The following is a 26745-nucleotide window of genomic DNA, read 5'->3' on the forward strand; positions in this document are numbered from 1 at the left end:
TCTGTTTCTGTTGTAGATTTTTAGCTTATTTATTAAATGATCTGGCGGACAGAAAATGGGAGTGAGAAACATTTGGTAGGTTTAGTGTTGAGCCTTAAGTTTAAAAAAATTAATTTTTGCAGTGGCACGAAGCTCAGTAGAATTTTCTGGCGTGACCATCCAAGCTGTTTTTTAATTTTATTAATTACATTATTTTTGCAGACCCAGCAGATACAGTCAGGTTCATAAATATTTGGACATTGGCAAAGTTATTGTTTTTAAAAATATATATTTTTACCACAGTATATTGGAGTGGAAATAAAATAATATCCATATTCATTTCTCCAGTATACTGTGTTCGACAGCTAAAATAACAACTTTGTCAAGTAACGAAGAGGAAACATTAGTATTGTCTGTACACCAAAAAAAAAAGAGAACCTCTATGTCGGTACTGGTATTGCACCTCCCCATAGTCCACCTCCTCTGTATTAAAGGTCATTTTAGGTAGCAACTATAGAAAATATAGTAGTTTTAAAAAACAACACCCTACTACACACTCGTCTCCTCATGCTGCAAGTGCACACTGGTTTTGGCCTAGTAGGGCGAGTAAGGGGAATTGAACACAGGTTATTGGGGAAAAATAAAATGTAAAGCAAGGCAAGGAGGAATGAGCACAAATTACAGCAAATCATGAGAAGCTTGTGGAAGGCTACCCCAAGTTCAATCAATGAACAGGCAATACCACTAAACACTAACAAAGTGTATGTAATTACTGTAAACAGTAAGCATAATGATTAATAATCTGTCATGTACATATGTTTATAGTTGAATCATTTTCAGACATGGTTTGGTAATTCTAGACAACATGGTTCAGGTTAATTGGGAAAGACTGGAAATACAGTAAGTGAAGAAAGGAAAAGTGAAGGGATTTACACGAAGAGATGCATGAAACACCTCACACCTATGGTTAAATGATGGACTGATGGATTTTATGTGTACTAAATGGTGTTTTTATGAAGCATCATAATAAGCAGGGAAATGAGGTAGACTGGGAAATATAGAAGTTCCCTACTACTTATTTGTGGAGGCAGGGTTTGGTTGAACACCGGTTTGTGAATGGAGGGCGGAGCCAGGGAAAAGTGAGTGGTAAGGATCTACACCTGTGCAGGATTTTGTAACAGGTGTTCTATGTTTCAATGAGCAGGATAAAACGGGGAGAGAGAGGACAGACACAGGACAGCAACAGGTCAGCTGTGTGTCTAGATATGTGCATAGTGAAATAAAATTCCTGAAAAGAGACATAAATAGTGAAGGAAAATAAAGAACTGATTTTTGAGCCTGCCCCATCTCCTCATTTTCAGTCCACCCATATGCAGAGATCTTTACTTAGTGTACTGTGTTCACGTAACCATAGAGATTAAAGCTGTTTATCTTTAAATCCACATTCATACCCAATCTTTTATAGAATTCACTGTAAACAGATTATGTAAAAACACACACACAGAGTTTGAAAACACCATTAAAAGGTAAGTAGCATTTATAATTTATTTCTTGCCATACCAGCATACCATAGAATAAAAAAAGTCAAATAAATTAGAAAATAAAACCAGCATGAATTCTTAAAATGTTCAGTCCAATGTTCAGGCAAATTGGGCCGGTTGTTCAGTTAAAATGGGCCAATATAAAAAGATAACAGGTAATTTTGACTGAAATCATTTTAATTTTAACAGTAAATTGACACTATTGTGTTGAGTGTGCCATAGCAGCAACACCGTAAATATATTTCATTTAATAGAAAGCACATCTCCACAGCTCTCGTGGTACAATGAGTTGCACTGACAACAGCACACCCTAAATGTTCCTGCTGCATTGAATGCTGAAGGACTGTCGTGGTCTCTCCTTTCTCCCCAGCAGTAACCTCTACACAGGGTTTACCCACCTCCCCAACCACACGGGTAGAGTAAAACTGGTCTTGCACAACAAATACATCACAATTCCACAGATGTGATGGAACATCTCTGATTGCAAGTTCCTCCAGCAGGTCTTCATACCATTGAAACCACTTTCCTAACACACTACATTGCTGTATGGTTCAAGCTGCTTGGTTTGTTTCCTGCTCTCCAGGTCCTCCCTCAGTAGAGTAGAGGTTGATGGTAAACTAACTGGTTTCTCTTACATTATTATTTGTAGTTCCTTAGTTAAATCTGTAACCATAGGCACTTCTACTGTTTGTTCTGCATGTTGTTTTAAGTTCCTTTCTCCCCTTTTTCCTTTAGGGCCATCCTGTGTTGGGGTTAATGAAAGTCTGGCTTTCCCCTCTCTACCGAACCCCCTATTTTCCCTTACGGTCCCCGCATAGGAACCCATAACAGGTTGCGTACTCGGTTTAAGAGGTGGAAACGATTCAGGGTCATTGAAGGATTCAGCCAATGGGGTGAGTGACTTTTTTGGCATTTCTGTTAACATTGATTTCAGGCTCTGTGCTGAACTCGCTGTGAATTTCTTTCTATATCTTGTTTTGCTCCAGGTTGCTGCTCTGTTGAAAGCCTGAATGTCCAATTCTCTTACTTCAGACAAAATGGTTGCTATTACTTCATTGTAGTGTTCTTTTAAGATCTCTATATTATTGTCCATCCACTGTGCTGTTTTGTTTGACCTTTTCCAGTGTTGACTGGTTTGGAGAAAGTTTAATGAAGGATTTTGTGACCTGTCTGAACACACTTGGTGGATAAGGATTAGCCGGTGTTGTGGCCGCCAGAATTTCTGAATGATGTAGAGCCTGTAACAATTTGAAATATTTTGTCAATGTTAAATCTACAGCAGTTTTTGATTTGAGACACCTTGAATTTGGTTTTCACTTACATTTGCAGGTTCCCTTATTGGTCCAGAGTCAGCCAAGACTTCAAATCTATTGTGCATAATGTAGTGTAGTGCATGTTATTGTAATAATATTAATTTAAATACTATGCATAATGCATTACGGAGGCTTTATAACATGCTTCGAATGCGTTTATCGCTCGTTATAGGCGTGTGAAAGAGTGAAGTCTTAAAGATACGTTCGTGTGTGACCTTTCCTTCAGGAACGCGTTTAATGTAAAAAAAAAAAAAAAATCTTCTTGGAAATGACATGCTTGGGCTTGTTTGTGATGGTTTTTAGGACCAGTGCTATCTGTGTCTGATGGGTAACACCTCAAATAACATGTGTGTAGAAGGTGTGAGCTTGATCCTTTCACCGTTAGCCAGACAGAGCGTCTTGTTGTTGTCCAAAACGGCGGTAATTTTCTCAATCCACAGGCACGTCCACAGGTACGTCACTCACCACCCACTTGTGCGTGTCGGCGGTGTCACTGCCGAGGGACGGTTTGATGGCACTACACTCCAGTGTGAGAGGGTCGTCTTCACCATACAGCTCGTCCATGCTCACTGACTGTGGGTTGAGCATGTAGGTCTCGATGGGCTTGTAGAAGGGATTCACCTCGCAGCCCTCTGTCTCGTGGAGGGTGCATCAGCGAGGGCACGGTACGCCGTGGTCTTACCGCCTCTTGTAGGGCCCACCAGCAAGACGCCCTGGTGCACCAGCATGGTCTCGTACAGCTGGATCACCTTGGCGGTCATGCTGGAGACGGGCTGCAGGGAGCGGGCGCATAGAGCTGCCTCGATGTTCGACTGAAGCGCGCCGTAGTCGTGCTCGGGGATGCCCACACCAGGAAAGAGGTCCGACAGAATACCACTAAACGCACACAAGAAAGATTGGATTGACTCGATTGACACTAGGGTCAAGATTTTCAGATTATGGATGTTCAGATGTTCCAGGATTCTTTACTTTTCTTCTGGTATAACATTACAAGGTGCTAATGTTATATACTTTAAATGCTTTAAAAAAAAAGTTATATAGTATATAATTACAGCTTTTTAGTTGCAAAGAATTTGCAAATGTCAGTTAATTGTACAGTCAAACCTTGGATTGCGAGCATAATTCGTTCCGGAAACGTGCTCGTAATCCAAAGCACTCGTATATCAAAGCGAATTTCCCCATAAGACATAGTGGAAACTCAGATAATTTGTTCCAAAACCCAAAAATATTCATATACATAATAATGATTAACACAAAATACCATTTTATATTTTTATTATTTAAATTTAATATAAAGTAATCAAATTTATTCATTATTGTGTAGGGGGACTTTCACTGTTACTAATGGAATCACTGCTGTCTGTTGGCCCGCCGGAATCTTTTTCTTTTTGTACAACGTTAACAAGGCACCTATCCAGTGACACTTGCTTTTGCCTCCTTTTAAGGATTTCGCGGAAATGTGACATTACATTGTCGTTAAACAGATTCATCGCTCGCACTGCTACAGTCTTACTCGGGTGGTGCTTTTCTACAAAATTTTGCGCTGTTTCCCACATTTTACACACCTCCTTAATCTCATTTGAAGTGAGGGATTTCTCCGTCTTTTTCTCCTCCTCAGACGAGACCTCCCCCATAACCTCTTGCTGTTGCTCGTGATGCAGATCCATCAGTTCGTCAGTGGTCAGCTCCTGGCCATGTTCCTCCACCAGCTCTTGAATGTCGTCTTCATTCACGTCCAGTCCCATGGTCTTCCCCAAGGACACAATTTCATCGACAACTGACTACTCGCAACTCAGCTACTCGCATACCTCGTTTGTGCTTCTCGATGATTTCCTTCTTAACTTCCACCGTAATCATCTCCTTTTTCTTATCGCCTTCCTTTTCAAATTTTTTCTTCATGGGGCCATTGTCGCAGTACAGTTACTACACAGTCACAACAGTTACAGCACTATAGCAAACAGTATACGCTCACATAGATGTTGACTATACAAGTCAACGAGGCACAATGACTGAGACGGAGCATGTGAGAGAAGAACCATCAGCTCAGTAGTGTTCACATGACGCTCGACAGACAAAGCCGCATATACGTACTACAGGTACTCGTATTGCAAGACCTCGCTCGTATATCAATTTAAAATTGATTAAAATTTTTTGTTCGTCTTGCAAAACACTCGCAAACCAAGTTACTCGCAATCCAAGGTTTGACTGTATTTCCTAATTTGTCCTGGAATTTCCTCCTAGTGCCTGATTCCAGTGATCCTGTGATAACGACCTTTGATACTCCATATGTAAGCTTTGGCGTTCTTTACTATTTATCAATTTATTTTATTTTAAGTTCTGCGTCATCCTTGAGTAACTTGGGCAGGTTGGAGTATCGTAGCGCTCTAATCAACACCACGTTCTCGCTCAGGTGTGGGTTCTCTTGCTTCAGAGACCTGGAACACACACACACACACACACACACACACACACACACGCTCGATTTATTCCAGCAAGACATCTGTTTCAACTTGCATACTAGATCCCGTACCTACATGTTTGTTTAAACAGATTTGTCCAGGAGTAATTGAACCACTTCTAAATATAATCAATTCTTCCCGAAGCACTGGCTATGTACCTAAATCACTTAAATTAGCAGTTATTAAACCCTTGATTAAAAAACCTGATCTTGACCCGTCTCAATTGTCCAGCTATAGACCAATATCAAATCTCCCCTTCATCTCGAAGATTTTAGAAAAGGTTGTAGCAAAGCAGTTATGCTCGTACTTAGATAGGAATAACATTCATGAAATGTATCAGTCAGGATTTAGACCTCATCATAGCACAGAGACAGCGTTAGTTAAAGTAGTAAATGACCTTCTACTGACCTCTGATCAGGGTTGTGTCTCGCTGCTTGTGTTACTCGACCTTAGTGCAGCTTTTGATACTATAGATCACACTATTCTTCTTGATAGATTAGAAAATGTTGTTGGTATTAAGGGAACAGTCCTCTCCTGGCTCAGGTCTTATCTGACCGATCGTTATCAGTTCGTAGATGTAAATGGTGATTTCTCCATGCGTACTGAGGTTACTTTTGGAGTTCCACAGGGATCTGTTTTAAGCCCACTGCTCTTTACTTTATATAAGCTACCCCTAGGTCAAATTATTCGTAAACATGGAATTAGCATCCACTGTTATGCTGATGATACACAGTTGTATGTTTCAGCAAAGGCAGAGGACAGACAGAAGCTTAGTAAAGTTGAGGATTGAGTAAAGGACATTAGACATTGGATGTTAACTAACTTCCTTTTACTTAATTCTGATAAAACAGAAATACTTTTATTAGGCCCATGTGTAGCTAGAAGTAATCTTTCTGATCACATGGTTACTCTGGATGGTCTTTCTGTTTCATCATGTGCAGCAGTTAAAGACCTTGGAGTGATTATTGACTCCAGCCTATCATTTGATGCTCATGTAGATAATATTACTAGGATAGCCTTCTTTCATCTCAGAAATATTTCTAAAATAAGAAACATATTGTCACTACATGATGCGGAAATACTAGTTCATGCATTCGTCACCTCTAGATTAGATTACTGTAATGCCTTACTGTCTGGATGTTCCAGTAGGAATATAAATAAGCTCCAGTTAGTCCAGAATGCAGCCGCTAGAGTCCTAACTAGAACTAGAAGATACGACCATATCACACCGATATTATCAATACTGCATTGGCTCCCAGTAAAATCTCGCATTAACTATAAAATACTTTTATTAACCTATAAAGCACTAAATGGTCTCGCGCCACAATATCTAAGCGACCTTTTGGTTTTATATGATCCGCCACGCCTACTTAGATCAAAAGATGCAGGCTATTTGACGGTACCTCAAATAGTGACGGCTACAGCAGGGGGAAGAGCTTTCTCTTATAGAGCCCCACAGTTATGGAACAGTCTTCCTATTAGTGTTCGGGACTCAGACACAGTCTCAGTGTTTAAGTCTAGGCTTAAAACGTATTTGTTTACTCAAGCCTACCCTGACTAGATTCTGTTCTACTACTTCGCAGTCATAATTATCTTTTTTCTCCCTCTCTCCTTTCGCCGAGCCCCACATGAATTTATGGAGATACTAGAGATCCCAGATCCTTTCTGCCTCTGGATGGAGCTCAAATCTTCTTTAATTCCAGACTGCTGGGACTACGGCTGCTCCTAAGGCCATACAGACTTCATATAAATCCATAATGAACTTTTTCACACTAACTGTTGTTACCCAGATGAGGATGGGTTCCCTTCTGAGTCGGGTTCCTCTCAAGGTTTCTTCCTCTTAAAACATCTTAGGGAGTTTTTCCTCACCACCGTCGCCACTCAGTGGCTTGCTCAGTTGGGATAAATTCGCACCTTTAATATCTGTATACCATGTTGATATTTCTGTAAAGCTGCTTTGAGACAATGTCTATTGTAAAAAGCGCTATACAAATAAAATTGAATTGAATTGAAAATTGTTACATTTATAGATAGTTTTAATTAACAATTTAGAAAAAACAACGAATGAATCTAATCTGATATGTTCACCCTGTTCGTAGACGGACATACCCGGCCATGGCGATAACAGAACATGGCTCTCATGCCGAAGTCGTAGTGGTCCTGCCGGGAAAGCCGCTTGCTGCACAGCTTATACAGCTGAATCATCTTCCTTGCCAGAGTCTCACTGGACTTGAAGCCCTCAGCTCACAAGTCCACCTACAGCAAAAGAGACAACGTGAACAAGCGGGTTCAACATGGAAACGGTTCTGTAATACGCCAGAATACATCCGTTATTGCGTTCATTACATAATGTAATGAATGACAGCACCCGAGCACACCTCTGCGATGACGGCGTGGTCGGGCACAATCATAGAGACGGATCTGAAGCGGGCCTCCAGGTTGTCTCGGAGCTCGGTCCTGCCTGCGTACCCTGGGTTCATCGTGATTAAGGCAGCTTCCTACAAATGGAAGCAGGGGAAATGATAACGATTCAAACCCTTGCTAATATTCTGAAATCGATTGCAACACTGAGTGAGTCTGTTCCAAGAATCGATTCAGCACAAATCTCGAATTAAAGGTTAGGGGAACAACCCGCAATATTAAGTACATAGGATCATTATCATGATTAACAGGGCGATTCCTAATACCTGGTGTCAATTCATAGATACCAGGTAATGGGAATAGAGTCGATTCAAAGGAATCAAGCTTTGGAGTCGACTCTGTATTCATTGGGAATATGGAGTCAACTCCAAAGCTTGATTGTGGGGGAAGCTTGACTGAAGAACCTTGATTTCTCAGTTTGGGAACAATCCCAAAGAAATAGTCGGGAGACGCAGAGCGTTTGGCATCGTTGTGACAAACGCTGATTCTCCCAGCTTTTTTTTTTCACAGCTTTTTTTTTCTACATTTTGTTCTGATTCTTTCCCCCTGAATGTCTGGCTAGAACTTTCTGAAACTGGGAGCTAATGCTAAATTTAATGTTCTGTTCGAAAAGACAGCTTGATGTGTGGTTGCATTAAATTCATTCAATTTAAATATCTCGTCTTTATAAGAAAAACTGCTGATTAAGCAATGCACTATACCATATTCATGAGAAAGTAGAATTTTGTATTTGTTATTTGACGTTTGTGTAAATTCAATACGTCGTTTTCAGCTAGTGATTGAAGAATCGGTTCATGAGTCATCTTTGTCAGATATGCTGGTAGCGCTTTCTGATTTTAGTCACTTAAACATTCAAAAGAGTTATTTGTGTGTGGAACAGTGTTGCATTGCACCCGCGAATACCTGCAACCTGGAATGGAAAATAAGATTTATTTTGTTCCAACACTTTTTTGTTGTTGTTGTTGCTCCAAAACTGAAAAGTGTTGGAATGGAAGCAGAAGTAAGTGTAGCTTCTTAAATTGTGTAGTGTAACGCAGAGTTTTTCAATCTTTTTTGAGCCATGGCACATTTTTTTACATTGGAAAAATCTTGTGGCACACCACCAACAAAAATGTTACAGAATGACACTCTGTAGCCTAATACAGTATATATAATTACAATATAGTTTCTCAATTTATTTATACTCACTCAGTGTGAAACCTGGGCCTGTTTAGATTAACACAAAGCTGATATCCTGGCAGGAATTGAAGAAAGGCATACACGAAGCTCTTCAACAGCTTGCAGTCTCTCTCTGTTTTTAGTTTTTATAGCAGTTAGGCTTGAAAAGCTCAGCTCACACACATGTTGTGGAAAATGGGAGCAATGTCAAAACTTTGTTGACCAGAAGGGGAATTCCTTGGCAGCAGTCAACCAAAAAACTGTCCAAAGGAAGTTCAGCAAATCTTAGCTTTAAACCACAATCTTGTTTCAGTTCGGTTAGTTCCTCCTGCTCCTGTAAAGTCATGTCCTTTCCAACAGCAGTCAAGGCATTCAGTGGAGGCTGAAGAGAAATAAAATGACAACTTCTCCTCAAGAGTTTTCAGATGTTTACCTATTACCTCGCACAGTGCAGCAGGGTGATCTTGCCGTTCCTCTGTGAGTGGGAACATCTCAAGGTTGGCACTTTGCACATGTTGTTGCCAGAGGTGCACCTTTAAATGGAATCCATTTATTTTATCCATGCTTGTAAGCAGGTTCTCATTTCGGCCTTGCATCCGTGTGTTCGGTTCATTCAGATGATGAAATATATCTGCCAGGTATGCCAGCTTTGCACACCACTCATCACTTGCAAACAGATTTGAGTAATCAGACCTCTCATTTGTCAGAAACACTTTAAGTTCCTCCCGCAGCTCATACACACGGGCCAGCAACTTGTCACGCTACAACCATCGGACCTCCGTATGGAGCAATAAGGCTTTATGCTCCGCTCACATTTCCTCACACAAAGATGCAAATATACGACTTTTCAAAGGTTGTGCCTTTACAAAGTTCCCTATGTGCACAACATCATCCAACACAGGAACTAGTTCTGCTGGTAAAGTCTTTGCAACAAAGCTGTCACGGTGCAGAAAACAGTGTGTAACAATAAGATCTGGGTTTCTTTCCTTCACTCTGCTAACGAAGCCTTAGGTGTGCCCGACCATGGCTGCAGCTCCATCAGTGCAAACACTTGTGCAATTTTCCCACGCAAGTCCTCCCTGGTCAAGATATTCTGATGTGACCCAAAAAATTTCCTCTCCTGTTGTTTTTTCTGGCAGTGCCTTACAAAATAGGAAGTTTTCTCTAATGGCATCTCCATCCACAAAAACGCACATTGGCCAAGAGCTGAGAATATCCGTAGACTCATCAAGTTGCAATGCAAATTTCCTACTGATGCGTATCTTTTCCAAAACATGGCTTTCGATGTCTGTAGACATGTCATCAATATGTCTGGCGATTGTGTTATCTGAGAGCGGGAGTTTAGATACGTCTTTAACTGCGTCAGGGCCGAGCATCTCGTTGACAGTGTCTTTGCCACAGTGTGGGACTTTTTTCATTTAGCTACAAGTTCAGCAACTAGCTTTGAGGGCTTTCTAATTTACCTTTGTGGTTTTTCTCATTAATGTTGCCTGTTTTGGTGTTTTCATGCAGGCAAACAAAATAGTCCATCGGCTTGTTTTGAAGCGATGGGTGTTTCGCTTGGAGATAGCGTTTAAGCTTGCTTGGCACCATGGCGCTATTGGACAGCTTCTCGCCACACACCAAGCATAATGGAGTCGGGGTCATCTCATCGTTGGTGAAAGTAAATCCTAACGAAAGATAACTTTCACTGTATTGCCTCGAGCTCACCGTCTTTGCTTTCTTTTTACCACCACTCATACTAGGCCCTTCACCTGGGTCACAATCTTGTCCAGGGCCCAGTTTGGAGTTTGCATTTTTCCTTTTTAAAAACTTCTCCATCAGTGCCACCACGACCTGTCGCATGCGTCACTAATTCTCTTGTCTCTAAGAAGGTAGGAGGCAATTACCTACTGCCACCTAGACGAATATTACATTACTCTCCCAGTCACTATATTACAGCACAGACACTCAACCATGGCTTATTATTTGCAGATAATAATTAATAAATTTTAATAAAAAAGATTTTTAAGACTACGTGAAATTGGACAATTTCTCACAGCACACCTGACGATCTCTCACGACACACTAGTGTGCCACGGCACAGTGGTTGAAAAACACTGCTCTACGGTATGTAGACTGTATTACATGCGTGTTGAGCAGAGAGGAGATATTATAATATTATACAGTATCTGGAAATATAGTGTGTGACTGCTGCTGAAATAAGGAAGAGACTTAGGATTCTCCTTTTCAAATCTGAAACCAAATTGCTGAATCAGCACAATACTTACCTGAAAAGCTCACTCTGCGAAGTCTTTGAAGTCTGGGTTTGATTCCAGGCCAATGCACAGCAGAGTTTTGAATATTGAGCCTTCACTCAAAGAACTTTAAAAGCCTTATCAATGCTGCTGAAATATACAAGAGACTTAGGATGCTCCTTTTCTATTTTGAAACCAAACTGTTTAATCCAAACAATACTTAATGAAAAGCACACTCTGCATTGTCGTTGATCCTTTAAGATAAGCATTGGTGGTTCAGTGGTCGAATTCTGACCTGCCACACATGAGGCCAGGTTCGATTCCCCGCCAATGCACAACTGGGTTTTGAATATTGAGCCTTCACCCAAAGAACTCCACAAGCCTTATTTATTCTGCCCAAAAAAAGGGTAGCAGACACAGTCCATGTTGCTCAAATATACAAGAGCCTTAGGATGCTCCTTGTCAATTTTGAAACCAAATTGCTAAGTCAGCACGATACTTACCTGGAAAGCACCCTCTGTGAAGTCCGGGTTAGATTCCAGGCCAATGCACAACTGAGTTTTGGAGACGTTTGCGGTGCAAGAGCCTTCACCCAAAGAACTTTACACGCCTTAACAATTCTGCCCAAACTAGGGTACTCCGTGCTGCTGAAATATGGAAGAGACTTAGGATTCTCCTTTTCAATTATGAAACCAAATTGCTGAATCAGCACAATACTTACCTGAAAAAAAGCACACTCAGCAGGGTCTTTGAAGTCTGGGTTTGATTCCCCACCAATGCACAGCAGAGTTTTGCATATGGAGTCTTCACCCAAAGCACTTCACAAGCCTTATCAATTCTGCCCAAACTAGGGTAGTGGACGAGCTCAATGCTGCTGAAATATACAAGAAATTCTCCTTTAGAATTTTAAACCAAATTGCTGAAGGAACGCAATACTCGTCTGTAAATCGCACCCTGCAAAGTCTTTGGTTCTTTAAAATAAGCATTGGTGTTTCAGTGGTAACATTTTCACCTGCCATGCAGGAGGCCCGCGTTCAATTCCCAACCAATGTACAGCAGAGTTTTGACTATTGAGCCTTCACCCAAAGAACTTTACAAGCCTTATCAATTCTGCCCAAACTAGACGAACTCCATGCTGCTGAAATATACAACAGACTTAGGATGCTCCTTTTCAATTCTGAAACCAAATTGCTGAAGCGCCACAATACTTACCTGAACAGCACACTCTGCGAAGTCTTTAGCTTATTAAACTAAGCATTGGTGGTTCAGTGGTAGAATTCTCGCCCGCCACGCGGGAGGCCCAGGTTCAATTCCTGGCCAATGCAGAAGTGACTTTTGGAAGTTAAGCCTTCACCAAAAGAACATTACAAACCTTATCATTTCTGCCCAAACTAGACGAACTCCGTGCTGCTGAAATACACAAGAGACTTAGGATGCTCCTTTTCTATTTTGAAACCAAACTGTTTAATCAGAACAATACTTAATGAAAAGCACACTCTGCACTGTCGTTGATCCGTTAAGATAAGCATTGGTGGTTCAGTGGTAGAATTCTCACCTGCCACGCGGGGGCCAGTCACACGTAGGTGTAGAGCGCTGACTAGCCAATAGAAAGTGAGGAAAATGAAGGAGGAGGGTCGGACGAACCTAACGTAAAAACATCGGTTCAAATATTTATATTATATTATCTGTTACATATTGTATCTATGTAATTTTTTAAAAGCGGCATTGTCAACATTTACTCTTTCGATACTCTTTCAGGGTGTAAAATTAACTGTTAAAGAAGAATGTGAAATTAACAGTTGGTCAAAATTAAAATAACTATCTAAATAATATATGCAGAGTGTGTTATAGTAAGTTATTGAAAATGTATTGCAAATAAGGACTAAGATTTTAAAACATTTACAAATACAAGCTAGATAAAACATATTTACAAATACACAGGACAATTTTGTTTTGTTTTTTTAAATACAATGTTGTCTATACACAATTCCACAATGGTAGAGAGAGAGAGAGCGAGCACAGAAAAAGTAGAATGCGATTCATGGACAACAGTATTACACAGGATTTGTAACTATTTACCAAAATTCAACCTTGTGCTTGGCTTGCAATCAGACATGCCATGCACAGACCATAAATATTGTGTTTCACAACAAAGTTATTTTCTCTTTTCAACAATCCACCTCTGGCTCTCAGCCTCATAGAATGAGGACTGCTGAAACTCTGCCCATGTCGTCTCTGCATTCATTCCCTGTACTTGATACAGGGAGAGCACTTTAGAAGGACAGTAAATGTATTTGCCTGCCGCTCCAGGGAAACCAGTGTGGATATGAGGGCTATTGGGTCCTTGTTTTAGTGGCTGGTGGCAGAACCTGCACAGATGACCAGAAGGCCCTCTGCAGAGTATGCCTCAAAGACTTTCCTGGAGCAGTAGAAGTATTTAACATCACCAGCCTGCTAAAAGAAATATACAGAGGAGCCATCACCCATGTAATGAGAATTTGGCTGACCACAAGCTAAACAGGATCTAATTTGTTTTTTTGGTGTCTTCTCAACTGCTGCCTGTGTCAGAGGTACGTCTTCAGGAATACCACTAGCAGGTGGATTGAATGGAGCGGGTGGCTGTATTGTTCCTGACCACATCTTTTCTTTGAGGTGTTGACTTCTCTTGCAAAGAAGGATTGTCTTTAATGCTTCTTGCCTCTTCAGATGAGCCCCAAAGTAAATGACCTGATGGGCCTCTCCTGAAGGACACGTTGATTCTCCCAGGGATTTTTTTTTTTCTTCATGCTGATGGCCTGAATAGTACCCATAGATATGAACAATTAACATAAATAAATATATAAAAAGAATTTACATAGTTATGTATTGTTTTGTAAAGTAAAATTATGGTAACTGATTCTTTTAAAATAACTTGACAGGTTTCATGTTAGAGTAAAAGATCAATGACCCAAAATTTAATTATACAACTATTGAAAAGATACACATCTACTCTAATATATTCTAACTTAATCTAACATAACTGTGATCTGCTCACTTGTTACCAAAAGACTTTATTTTACTGTGTGTTTGACTACTGAACAAACAACAGACACTGAACAGTAGACAACAGAAATTTCACTCGGCATACAAACGTATAATGATATTCCTGAATTGACACTACATATATAGTTTAAACCATTCAAATGATATTCATAATATACCGATGTTTCTTATGAGTAAATAAGCAATTTTATTATTTTAAGTCGCTTTGGATAAAAACGTCTGCTAAATGAATAAATGTAAGTGTACAGTTCACTTTACCTGCCGCCTAATAGCGCTTTTTTCTCAGGTAAAATGATGAATGTTAATCACTGTCTGGGGAAAAAAGAAATAAACAAAAAGATGAAAGCCGAAAAAATAAAGCCAATAAAGTATTAACTGGTTTTCGTGATAGCGGAGGCAATTCAAAATGTAGATCTTCAAAAAAACAAACAAACAAACAAACAAACAAAAAAAAAACACCAAGCTTCGGAACAGCGCCATGGAATCAACACGTGGTGAAAAATATATTGCATCCGTAGTGATAAGGACTACCATTGAGAATTAACTGGAAAAGTTAAGCAGAACTACTTTCAGCTAATTACCCTGGCAGCAGTGGGATTTGAACCCATGCCTCCGAAGAGACTGGAGCCTCAACCCAGCGCCTTGGACCACTCGGCCACACCACCCCAGGACAACGTGGTGGTTTACCCGTCCGTGGTAAGAAGGTGACCGGGTCATTCCACCGGACAACAAGAAATCTGGCATGGGCGCGACAAATGGGCTGTTGTGAGACTCAAGTGCCTTTCGCTTAACCAGCTCTGGCGGAGACATCTAACCATTTCCAGCTGAAGACAGAGCTAAGGCCTGGCCTTTTGGACGCGATTCGTCTAGGCTTAAGACCCCATGGTCCACGGTCACATCGGTAGTGTTTGCGGAAGAGCTCTTCTGCCATGACCTTACATCCCACTTACGGTGGGGCTTAAAAGTTTGTGAACCCTTTAGAACCTTCTATACATCTTCATTACCAGGACCTAAAACATCATAAGATTTTCACACAAGTATTAAAAGTAGATAAAGAGAACCTAATTAAAGGATCCAGACAAAAATATTACACATGGTCATTTATTTATTGATGAAAATGATCCAATATTGCATACCTGTGAGTGGCAAAAGTATGTGAACCTTTGCTTTCAGTATCTGGTGTGACCTCAGTGTGCAGCAACAACTGCAAACAAACGTTTCCGGTAACTGTTGATCAGTCCTGCACGTCAGCTTGGAGGAATTTTAGCCCATCCCTCATTACAGAACAGTTTCATCTCTAGGATGTGGGTGGGTTTACAGCAGCTGTGGCCAAAAAACATTCTAGCAGTTTTTGACATGTACATGTATTTCATCAGCACTGCTACAAGCTTATTTTTTCCCCCGTAACACTAATATAGCCTTATTCTGTTTACTCAGAAAGACTATAACTTTATTTTCAGTTCCTTTCCTTAACTTCAGTCACTTCCTCACTGAAACCTATAATCAGAATAACTCCAAAGCTCAGGTCTAAGCCTAAGTCTCCACTCTAAATCATGTGTCTAGAACACAGGCTCTGAACTCTTATCTAACACATTTGGTGTTTTATCTGCTCTAAAGCACCCACCTCAGCTCGTGCAGGCCGCTTGATTAGCTGATGACTTGAATCAGGTGAGTTTGGTGCAGGTTCTAATTGAACATCCTCAGGAGTGTAAAGAAGCCTCTCTCTAATATCTTTCTTACCGGTTCAATTCCAACTTCAGCACCACCCCAAGAAAGCACTGCATGTTAGTAGTGTTCAGGGTCACTATCTAAACTGATAGTCTATTCACACACACTAGCACTAATACACTTCACATCCAGTATTTCCTTCTCTAATGTAGTGGGTTCATTGGTAACAGGTTTGTCTGATTAGTATTCTGGAGAAGGTTAACAATGTCGGTGTGTTGGTTCGGAGTTGTAGTTTGTGTTTGCCATGTTTGTAGTCTGAGGTGCATTCTGGGAAACGGAGTCGCTGGTTTGTTGTGACATGACAATGACACTTGAGAGTTTACTGTTCAAGACTCAGAATTACTATACATTACTATAATTAGCATCAAGCTGCACATGACATTTTATGAAAGTAGTACTATGTTTTTTCTCATTTACCGGTACCTCATACAGTCAAAAGGTTATTGAATTTTAATTATTTTTCTTAAAAATAAAATTAAAAAATGTAAAAACTGAGTTGTGTCGTGGAAATTAGACAACACTTGCAGACTCGTCCTCTGAGGTGAAAAAGGTCTATTACAGAAAGATGGTTAATACAGCATAGAAGAAGTATCCCAGAAGACAAAAAAATTTACATGATCATCCTGTTTACAACGTTTACAGCCAGGCTCTTAATGCATGCTGTTACCTTCTTGAGCATCAGTGAATGTTTGCACCTTTTGGAATAGTCGTGTACGAGTCCTTCGATTGTCCTCAGTGTGAAAAGATGGATCGGAACATCATATAACCGCTACTGGAAAGGGCTAAAATATGCAGGAAAAGCAAAGTATGTGAAGGACCTGGAGGATTTTTCTGAAGAACAGTGGGCAGTTTAACTGCTCAGGACAAACAAGGGACTCATGAACAACTATCATAACACATAAAAAGAGTCCTGGATCATTCAGGTAACGACACACAGTATTAAGAATCAAACGTGTGTAAACTTTTGAATGGGGTAATTTTGATTAATTCAGCTATTATCTTGTGGACTATATGTAAACATCTGTTATGTGAAATAGCTTATTCATGGCGGTACTAAATAAGAAACTTAGGATTTTTATGATCAATCTTATTTTGTTAAGAGTATTAAGATTTTGTAGATTCTGCAAGGGGTATGTAAACTTCTGACCGCAACTGTATAGCCACCCAGCTACCAACACACACACACACAATTTCAACCACTTAAAAACAGCAAGGACTTTTATAAACAATCAAAAATAGACTATAATATGAACATTTTAACAAATTAACAAAGACACCACAGTTAAAACACTCTAAATACCTTCTTTTTGCAAAAGTTTTCAAAAGTCTTCTCTTGCGCCCGCACTCTCGATCTGATGCCAGCTGGAGCCACCTCTTCATGGTCCCCTCAACCTCCATCTCTGCAGCTTTAGCCGTGAAGAGGTTTCTATGAACATTGGAAGAAAGCAATACATATCGTAAGGTTATTATGAATCTTAAGCATTAATTACATTTATACCATGGTCAGTGTGAATATTGGATTCTGAATGGCTGGAAGGTGTGCATTATAACCGTTTATTGCACAGGTAGTTCCAGTCAGTTTGATCACTGTGAGCATTTCTAGATCAACGCACAGCCTACATGCACACACAAACACACACACGCACAGACACTCGAGCGTACAGAGACATTCGTGAACACACATTCATACACACAGACACTTCTTGCCGGCACTGTCTGCAACTTTAACAAAAAAAATAGCTTTGCTGGTGAAAAGTTACATTATATTTCTCAGCAATGAGGTGTTACCATCACTGTTTGTGAAGTAATTCAACTCTCAGTTTTACTACACTACTGCTGCGCAACACTGACTATGTTTACATGGACAGCAGTAATCTAATTATTGACCTTACTCTGAGTAAGATAATAACGTGATTAAGGTGTTTACATGAGTCACTTTTAGAATACTCCTGTCATGTTCCCATTTTACATGTTATAGAACATAATTAGATTAACAGCCCGCGTCATTACGTCACCGCGCCACGCCGTCCGACGTCCCTCCAGAATTTCACGTATCAAGATACAGTTCGTCTTCGTTATGGTATAGTATACAGTTTTGGGTGTTTTTATTTAATTTTTTTATGAACGCTTTAAGCGCAGTTATTTATTTGTCATGCTGTATGTGCAAATAGACAACTGCTTGAAGCCGTGAGCTGCATCCCAAACCGTGCACTTAGCGTCTCTATAGTAGCCGAGATAGATGTATTTTCCCCACTACAGGCCTATAGTAGGCAAGTATGCGGTTTGGGACGCAGCCGTGCTCTCTTGTTCGCCGTAAAATGTTGAGCACTGCCGTGTGTGTACGTGTCCTGTCGCAAAATGCGGTGAAAACTCACACGACGTTAATAATGTGATTCAGGTGTTTACATGTCTGTAATACACGTTGATAATGCGACTAAAACAGGAGTACTCGACATGTCTTAATTCGATTAGTGCTTACTTCGAGTAACTTGACTTTAATCAGATTAAGGTAATTAAAAATTGCTGTTTACATGGTAGTTTCTTAATCAAAGTATCGTCTTAATCGGGTTAACAGTGGATTGTTGTTGTCCATGTAAACGCACTGACTGACTGCTGAGAGGCACATGATGCAGGTAATTCATATATGCTTAATCTCTCTGTCTCTGATAGATATCTGTCAATTCATTCAAATAAATGTAATCTCATCACACTACTTTATCTCTGTGTCTGATTTATATCGGGCAAAATTCCAGATCTAACGACCTAACTAATAGAAATTAACTGTCATTTTAAACTTCTAATCAAAGTTTGTGCTTCTAAAATCAATGACAGCTTTAATGTTATTAATTGTGGAAAGACCATGGTATAAGCGGGGTAATCCATGGCTAGGTGACGATTTGAACGAGTGGTTCTTTTCCTCCACATCATGCACTAAAATCGTTTAATGCACATCTAGCTATTACCCCTTACATATCATCTGAGAGAGACAGCTAATTCTGTATGTAAACAGATATACTTACCAATCATGACCTCTCCAAGCTCGAGAGTGGCCAGTGAAGTCTTTCCATTGACTCCCCTCCAATTGAGGTTCTTTGCCAGGGAGTTAGCAATCACCCTCTTCAATATGCGCCAGGTGCAGTCAAGCACATCTGCCCTGTCAATAAGCGTCAACCAGTTTACCCGAAACCGATGATTTTTAAAACAATAATATAATATAAAATAATATAAAATATAAATAATTAATAAGCATGTATTGCCTCGTTAACTGTGTCAGTGCTTCTCACTACTCCTGCAGTTACCCTGCCCTGTGTGCTTTCCATGTTTTGCTCCTCTACCAAAGATTAGGTCATAACTGTTCCCTCATATCAAAGTGGTGTTGAATGTTGTGCTTTGAGTACGAGTGTGTCACCTTGAGAAAACAAACACTCTCAGTAGCTGTGTAATTGTGCAAACAATTGTTAACAAAAAAAGAAAAAAATTCTCACCAGTTTTTGCTTGCAATCTGGGCTCTGTTGCATCCTTTGCTCCAGACTATGCAGTTGAGGAAGATCTTGCAGGGCAGTAAATCTTCATCAGTATCCAAAGACTGCACCTGGAACACCTGTAGTTGAAGCAAGCTCAGTGGTTTGTTGGTCCAGCACCATCTCTAATTTAGTCAACACCTCCCTCAGCATGGCTATGGTAAAGAAGTTAACAATATTTACAAATGATACACACTACAAAACTGTACAACTCCATCCTCAGTCTTATTCCTAACCTACACAAATTCAAGTAAGATGGCTGAGTGGAAATCACGGTTAATTAATACCTACAAAAGAAAGTCAATCAGAAAGCAGGAGAATACTTGGTACTGCCGGTACTGAAAAAAAAACTTATCGTATCATTCTTTTTAAAATTTTAGTATCAACTTGGTACAGATACTTTTGACATCACAACTTACCAATTACAACATCCTTGAATTGCAGGGATGCCAAGGATATTTTCCCATTCATTTGTAACAGATAGCTGCCCAGTGACAGGGGTGGCTGTGGATCAGGTGGTAGAGCGGGTTGTCCACCAATCGTAGGGTTGGCGGTTTGATTCCCAGCCAGCATGACTCCACATGCCAAAGTGTCCTTGGGCAAGACACTGAACCCCAAGTTGCTCCCGATGGCAAGTTAACGCCTTGCATGGCAGCTCTGCTACCATTGGTGTGTGAATGGGTAAATGAGACACAGTGTAAAGCGCTTTGGATAAAAGCGCTATATAAGTGTGCCATTTACCATTTTACCATTTAGTGACGCAGAAGCGGAGTCTGTTCCATTCCGTGGTGTTTTAATTAACGGAAGTAAAAAAAGAGATGAAGAGAAGGGTGGGGTCTTAGGAAGCAATGAAAAGAACAGGTGACTAGGTGAGAGAAAGCGGGACGCGGAAATGAGAGCCAGGTGGGAATGGCGGAACTGATGGTGTGCGTTTGCCAAGGACCATGCTAATGCTCTTACTGTGGATTATAACCTTGTGGATATTGATTCAGGTGGCTGGCGAACACTTCGGGAATATTCTGCCAAGGTGAATAAACAAGCGAGCGGAGTTTTGAGGGTTCGGAGGCACATCACGGGTTTGAGGTCCTTTCTTCAATACTTTTGTGGAGAACCAGTATGTTTAAATCGTTGGATGTTACTGTCTGTAAAAAACTCCGAGTGTTAAGTGGAATCTGACTGCCGGTTTCCCATGCTTTCGGGTTCACGAACTCCCGTACGCCTAATCACCGCCATTGAAGTGCAGCTTTTAAAGTGAACAACTTTTTTGTTTTGGTTAAGAATTATTTTGGGGTTAAATGTTTTTTGTTCTGCCTTTTGTGTGTGAAAATTTTCTTTTATGAATAGAGGCCTTGTTTCCTTATGGGTGCGTTTATTAATCCCACGTAGGGGAACTTTTTGGTTTTCATTATTTCGGTTTCTATGACTGAAACGATCTGTATTTTCTTATATTTATTGCATAAATAATAATAAACTTATTTTGTAAGAATTGAGTAGCCTTATTCTGAGTGATGTCCAAATTATAAGTTATAAGTGACTGTTAATTTGAACTGTCTGGCGTCCAAACCCCATAAGGTACCACGCTACAGAGTGGCGCCCAAATGGGGACCGAACCGTAAGATTTAGAAAGTTTAGTTGGGGTACTGAACTTAACAGACTTGGACATTTGCATTATTGATGGACTTGACCATTGTTAATTATTGTGAAATACAGTGTGTACATATATTTTCAGTTTTTCTGGTTGGTGTTTACATGAAATGTATGGTTATTGAGAACATTCAGGAGTCTGTGTAACTACTTGCTGCTCTGTATTGTTTCTCTTATTCCCTGGCCATGTCTACCCCTACCCCTCGAATCAAGCGCATCATTACTCTTGTCTTCTTGATGAAGGAAAGAGCCAGGCTTCCACATTCAGTGGAAAAGCAGAGACTGCCTGTGATTTTGCAAGCAGCTGTTTCTGCCTTGCTCCAAAAGCTCAATGGAAGGGAAACCGCTCCCAGCCTTTTTCGGGCGTAGACCTCTTGCTGATAGGTGAACTTGGCGACCAGTACTTTACGGAAAATTTTCCAGTCACGCACAGAGTCTTATTGAGCAACGAAAGAGCCAGGCTTCCACTTTCTGTGGAAAACCAGAGACTCCCTTTCATTTTGTAAGCAAATGTTAACTGCTTTGCTACAAAAGCACAAACGAAGGAAATCTGCTCTGTCCAAGGTCTCGCTTTCCGGCTGTTTCTAGAGGACCTGATCCTACAGTGATGACAACCGGTCAGTATTAAAGCAAAGTTCAAATTTCTAGCTTGTTTCTGCCCAGTCTCGAACCAGGGACCTTTTGCATGTGAAGCAAATGTGATAACCACTACACTACAGAAACCACAACAGAAGTGCCCTTTAGCTGTTGCCTATGGTCTGCTGATGAGAAGAGCACATACTTAAACTTTTGTTCAGCAGAGTTGAACTGTCTAGCGTGGCATTGGTGGTATAGAGGTGAGCATAGCTGCCTTCCAAGCAGTTGACCCGGGTTCGATTCCCGGCCAATGCACAGATTGTAACTTGGAGCTTCTGGAGGTGCTTTATGGTAGTTGGCACAAAAGGAAGGAATCACCTACCTGAAAATAAATGGGTCAACCTAATGTGCCATAGGCTTCTTGGCAGGCCTCCCACAACTCTTTCTGCTTCCCACTTGAATTCTTAGTGCTTATTTGCTGTTTGTAAACACACAATATCCAATATGACATGAAGTGCATTCACACTTATTTACAGTTAATGAGCTGACTGACACTGCATTGATTCCACAAGGGAGGTATATGCTGACATGTATGCACTTAGGTTCACTCTTATGCAATTATTTAAATGTTCATCTGTCAGTCTTGTTCTGAATTTAGATTCGATCATGTTCATATCAGGAAAAACGCTGCTTCACAAAGGTCTGTAGATCCAAATAAAGCAGATGCTTTGAGGGCAGCTTGGTGAATGTTCTTGTAGTTTTCTGGGTCTACAAGTCTCCAGAAATGTTGTGAATGTTGCTGAGATTTCAGCTGGATATGATTTTGGAGATTAATAACCTCCAACTCCATCTCTACAGCATTGACATTGAACAGTTCAGCCATCTGCTTTGAAATGTGATCCATGTCTATCTCCATGAAAGACTTGGCAACAAATGCCACACATATCTCAAGATTTTCAAAATCACTGAACCTTTCCTCAGATTCCTGCCCAAGCCTGGACAGGAGGTCACAATACTCGAGTACATCCAAAACTTTGGTTGCATTTGCATGGCTTTCTTTCTATCTTTACCAATGAAAGGAAGTGTTGCAATCTTTTGTTTTTCAATTGCTGAAGGTAAAATGACAGTTTTGCTTTAAATACCTTCACAGCACTGATCATATCACATATGGTTTTGTCTTTACCTTGTAACTGAAGATTGAGCTGATTCAGTTTCTCTGTCACATCAGCCAAGAATGCAAGATCAAGCAGCCATCAGACAACAGTTTAGTGTCCTCCCCCCCTTGGTTCCATTAAAGCCTTAATTTCACTCACCAAGGAAATAAAACGGTGAAGTACCTTACTCCTACTCAACCATCTGACTTCTGTATGAAGGAGATCGCCATAATCTGCAGAAATTTTGAATACAAATTCTTACATTCAGCCATAATCCAGTCCAGACATTCCGTCATCTGCTCCGTGCAGCACTGCTTCATACACGCTGTAGGAGAAAATAAAGACTTCAGATCATCATCACCATCATCACCACCATTATCACCATCATCATCATCATCATCGTCCTCATAATCATCATCATTGTCGTCATTGTCATCATTGCCATCATTGTCACCCTCATTGCCGTCATCATCATAGTCACCGTCATCATCGTTGTCACCATCATCGTAATCATAATCGTCATCGTTCTCATCATCGTAATCATAATCACCATCATCGTCATCTTCGTCGTCACCATCATCGTAATCATCATCATCATCATCATCGTCACCATCATCGCCGTCATATCATCGTCATCATCATCACCAATCGTTATCATCATCATCGTCGCCGTCATCATCATCTTCATCATCATAATAATCACGTCATCAACATTGTCATCATCATGGTCATAAGTCATCATCTATCGTCATCATCATCATCGTTCACCATCATCGTCATCATGATCATCATCGTCAACATCATCGTCGTCATCAACATCGTCAACATTGTCACATGATCATCACACTCCAATGCCCTCCAAAACCATTAAAAAAATAATTTAAAAAAAACCAGAAAACCTCTGAAACCCTCTGGAAATGCTAAAAAACTCAAAACCCAAAAACCCGCCCAAAACAGTCCAAAAACCCCCTCAAACCCTCCAAACCTGAAAAAACTCTCCAAAAAAAAAAACCCCTCAAAACCCCAAAAGTTGCAGCTTTATTACAGATGTGTTGAAAATGTTTAATTTCTCAAGGGTTTACATTGGAGACCCCCTAATGGTCAAAAGAATAAAGACATGTAGAACTGCGCACAGTAAACCTTTACTGTGTGTAAAGGCCAAGAAGAAATAAGCAGCTGATATACACATCAGATAAAGTAGTTCCTGAAGGAGCCGGGCCAGACTGGGACAGAAATTGGGACAGAAACTGGGTCTCACACCCACCCGGTCCTCCCCATACACAATAATACATGTTTTGATGTGAACATTAATAAAGCTATTGACCTGTAGCTGCATGATTTCATGTACAGTGCCGCTGTCACGTGATTAGCTGAGTGTATATGGGCCATTGTTCCAGTGATACAATAGAGACTATAATAATTAGAAAATATATTTATAATTAAAATCTACATGTTAATATAGGAAATTTAAGTAAGACTAGTGAATTTAAACTCAATTTGCATATCCCTCATCAAAAAAAAGTTGAGCAGACACGACAGTACGTTTTTTTATTCATGAACAACGCATATGTACATTAAATTAATCAGATCTCTACACTTAAAGGTCGTAAACCCTGTTACCTCAGTGTCAAGCCTGTTATCCTTGTGTAACCAGTGTTACCTCAGTGTCAAGCCTGTTACCCTTGTGTAAACAGCATTACCTCAGTGTCAACCCTATTACCCTTGTGAAACAGTGTTACCCTCACGTCAACTATAAAGTTTGTATCTCCATGTGGTATTCGTGTACTGTGAAGTATCTGGTGTTAAATTTTGGGAAAATGAAGAAAACTAAAGTACAAGTTACACTCTAAACACAAGCTCCATTAAATCATCTTCAGAGAAATGCTGTTACTACAGACTTCGTATAGTAACTGATACTCTAGATAAATATCCCCGCTCATGCCAAAGGGATCAAGTGGACACACACATTCATGATAAAAAGAGACTTTATTTACAGTTTACATTTTCATATCACTATATTGATTAAAATTGCCACCTCTTATTTAACAGTTCAGATCAGTAGTTCATAGAGTACAGAAGATACCAATAAGGCCACATTGTGAAGCACACACACATTAAAAGGACACATTTTGATATTTTGTAAAATTAGAATAATTTTAAGGTTTTTTTTTTTTTTTTTGCAATAGCAAGCTTTTTGTGCCAATTGACAGGCGTGTCTGAGTCAGTGAGGGCGGAGCTTAAGTATAATCTGAACTGTATAACATTACCACTAGCTTCTGTTTTATTTCTTTAGTATTTGTGGGCATAAAAGCCTGCCTATAATTAAACAGTATAATAGTTTAGTAATATCAGCTGTGCTAGCCCGTCACCTACCCACAGCACTAGTTAACATAGCGAACATTAACGTTACCTACCCAGCAGTCGCTATACAGCAATTAAATAGATGATCAAGCTGAACAAGTGGAAAGAAAAGCTAACGGATGTCACATGATTAAGTTGAAAAAAATTCACATAAGCTCCACCCATACTGAACCAGGAACACCTGTCACATGGCAAATTCAGTATATACGGACTGTTGTGTGCGAGAAAGAGAGAGGTAATGCAACACATGTCCAGCAGAGGGGAGCTGGTGAACTGTGTGTTTCTCCAGTACACACACCCCAGAGATAAAAGAGAAGAGAGATTTTCCTCCCATTAACCACAGCATGAGGTCATTAAATAACTCACACACAGAAATAAATAAAATGCATTTTTAAATCCAAACCTGTGACTGTAAATGTATGTATAGTGTATGTGAACATGTACGCATGTGCGTGTGTGTGTTTACAGTCACAGTGTGTTTCGCTGGTCTCCTAGCTGCGAGTTTCACTCTCAAAGGTGGGTTTATCGTAGTGCAGTGGCACTTCAAACACACTGCCTCCAAACCTGCAAGCCAATCACAGCACAGGGTACAGTCATTGAATAGAGCCTCCATATGGAAGCGTACCTCTGCACTGAGGAGCACGCCCTCCTAAACAGTTAGGGCAGCTACGAGAAAACAGGTTCCCAGTCCATCACTGAATGCAGAAATACATAACCAGAAGCCATCTCTCCCTACAGCTCTTGCCTGGCGTCCCACTGAAGATTAAGCAGGGTTGAGCCTGGCCAGTACTGGGAGACCTCCTGGGGAAAACTAAGCTTGCTGATGGAAGTGGTAATAGTGAGACCAGCAGGGTGGGCTCACCCTGTGGTCTGTGTGGGGTCTAATGCCCCAATATAGTGACGGGGGACACTACTGTATAAACAGCACTGTCTTTTGGATGAGACATTAAACTGAGGTCCTGACTCTCTGTGGTCATTTAAAAATATAACAACAATAAATTAAAAATAAATAAAAATAAAAAAAAGAGTAGGGGTATAACCCCAGTGTTCCTGCCCAAATTCCCTCATTGGCCTTCTTGATCACCCCCTAATAATCCCCATCTCTGAATTGGCTACATCACTCTCTCCTCTCCACTAATAGCTGGTGTGTGGTGGGAGTTCTGGAGCACTATGACTGCTGTCCCAATCATCCAGGTGGAGGACACACACTAGTGGTCTCCTCCCAGTGTAAAGCACTTTGAGTGTCTAGAAAAGTGCTATAGAAATATAACTGTAACCAAGTAACTTGAAGATGCCCCACCGCCAGAGAAAATCACCATGAAACCTGCCCTGGATCTCCACAGGTCAACTCAGTGACAAGACCAAGACCAAAAACTGTCAGCCACTGTGAAGAACACGCTGCTGAGCTATTCCATTATATGGAGAAAAGTATTTAGAACAGCAAGGACAATTATTTTGGTTTGCTATATACTGGAAACATTTGGGCTCGAGATCAAACGATGAATAGGAGTTGATTAACAAATTTAGATGTAAATATTAGGAAATTAAATTCAAACAACTTAAAATATGGCACCTTGTGTTTAAACCTACCATTTTTCAAATGATCAAAAT

General features: G+C 40.3%; 1 long non-coding RNA gene and 4 other non-coding genes across 10 annotated transcripts; 2 read left to right on the plus strand and 3 right to left on the minus strand.

Annotated features, from left to right (window-relative positions):
- Window positions 1-515: 515 nt before the first annotated feature.
- LOC128604985 (uncharacterized) lies at window positions 516-20386 on the minus strand. Of its 6 annotated transcripts, none has more exons than XR_008385427.1 (7): window positions 19364-20386; window positions 18899-19032; window positions 17179-17304; window positions 16546-16660; window positions 11612-14462; window positions 7402-7790; window positions 516-5268 (listed from the first exon to the last, which is right to left on the minus strand). It is a non-coding gene; the product is annotated as an uncharacterized LOC128604985 (long non-coding RNA). The 6 variants fall into 6 exon arrangements; XR_008385428.1 differs by having other exon boundaries at window positions 18899-19287; XR_008385426.1 differs by having other exon boundaries at window positions 11612-13903; window positions 14409-14462; window positions 18899-20386.
- On the plus strand, window positions 12363-12433 carry trnag-gcc (transfer RNA glycine (anticodon GCC)). Its single transcript has one exon. It is a non-coding gene; the product is annotated as a tRNA-Gly (tRNA).
- On the minus strand, window positions 14734-14815 carry trnal-gag (transfer RNA leucine (anticodon GAG)). Its single transcript has one exon. It is a non-coding gene; the product is annotated as a tRNA-Leu (tRNA).
- Window positions 20387-21693: 1307 nt separating the features above from the next.
- trnav-cac (transfer RNA valine (anticodon CAC)) lies at window positions 21694-21766 on the minus strand. Its single transcript has one exon. It is a non-coding gene; the product is annotated as a tRNA-Val (tRNA).
- Window positions 21767-21862: 96 nt separating this feature from the next.
- On the plus strand, window positions 21863-21934 carry trnag-ucc (transfer RNA glycine (anticodon UCC)). The gene has a single exon. It is a non-coding gene; the product is annotated as a tRNA-Gly (tRNA).
- Window positions 21935-26745: the final 4811 nt, after the last annotated feature.

This window comes from Ictalurus furcatus, unplaced genomic scaffold, assembly GCF_023375685.1.
Source record: "Ictalurus furcatus strain D&B unplaced genomic scaffold, Billie_1.0 scf6, whole genome shotgun sequence".
NCBI classification, from domain to species: domain Eukaryota; kingdom Metazoa; phylum Chordata; class Actinopteri; order Siluriformes; family Ictaluridae; genus Ictalurus; species Ictalurus furcatus.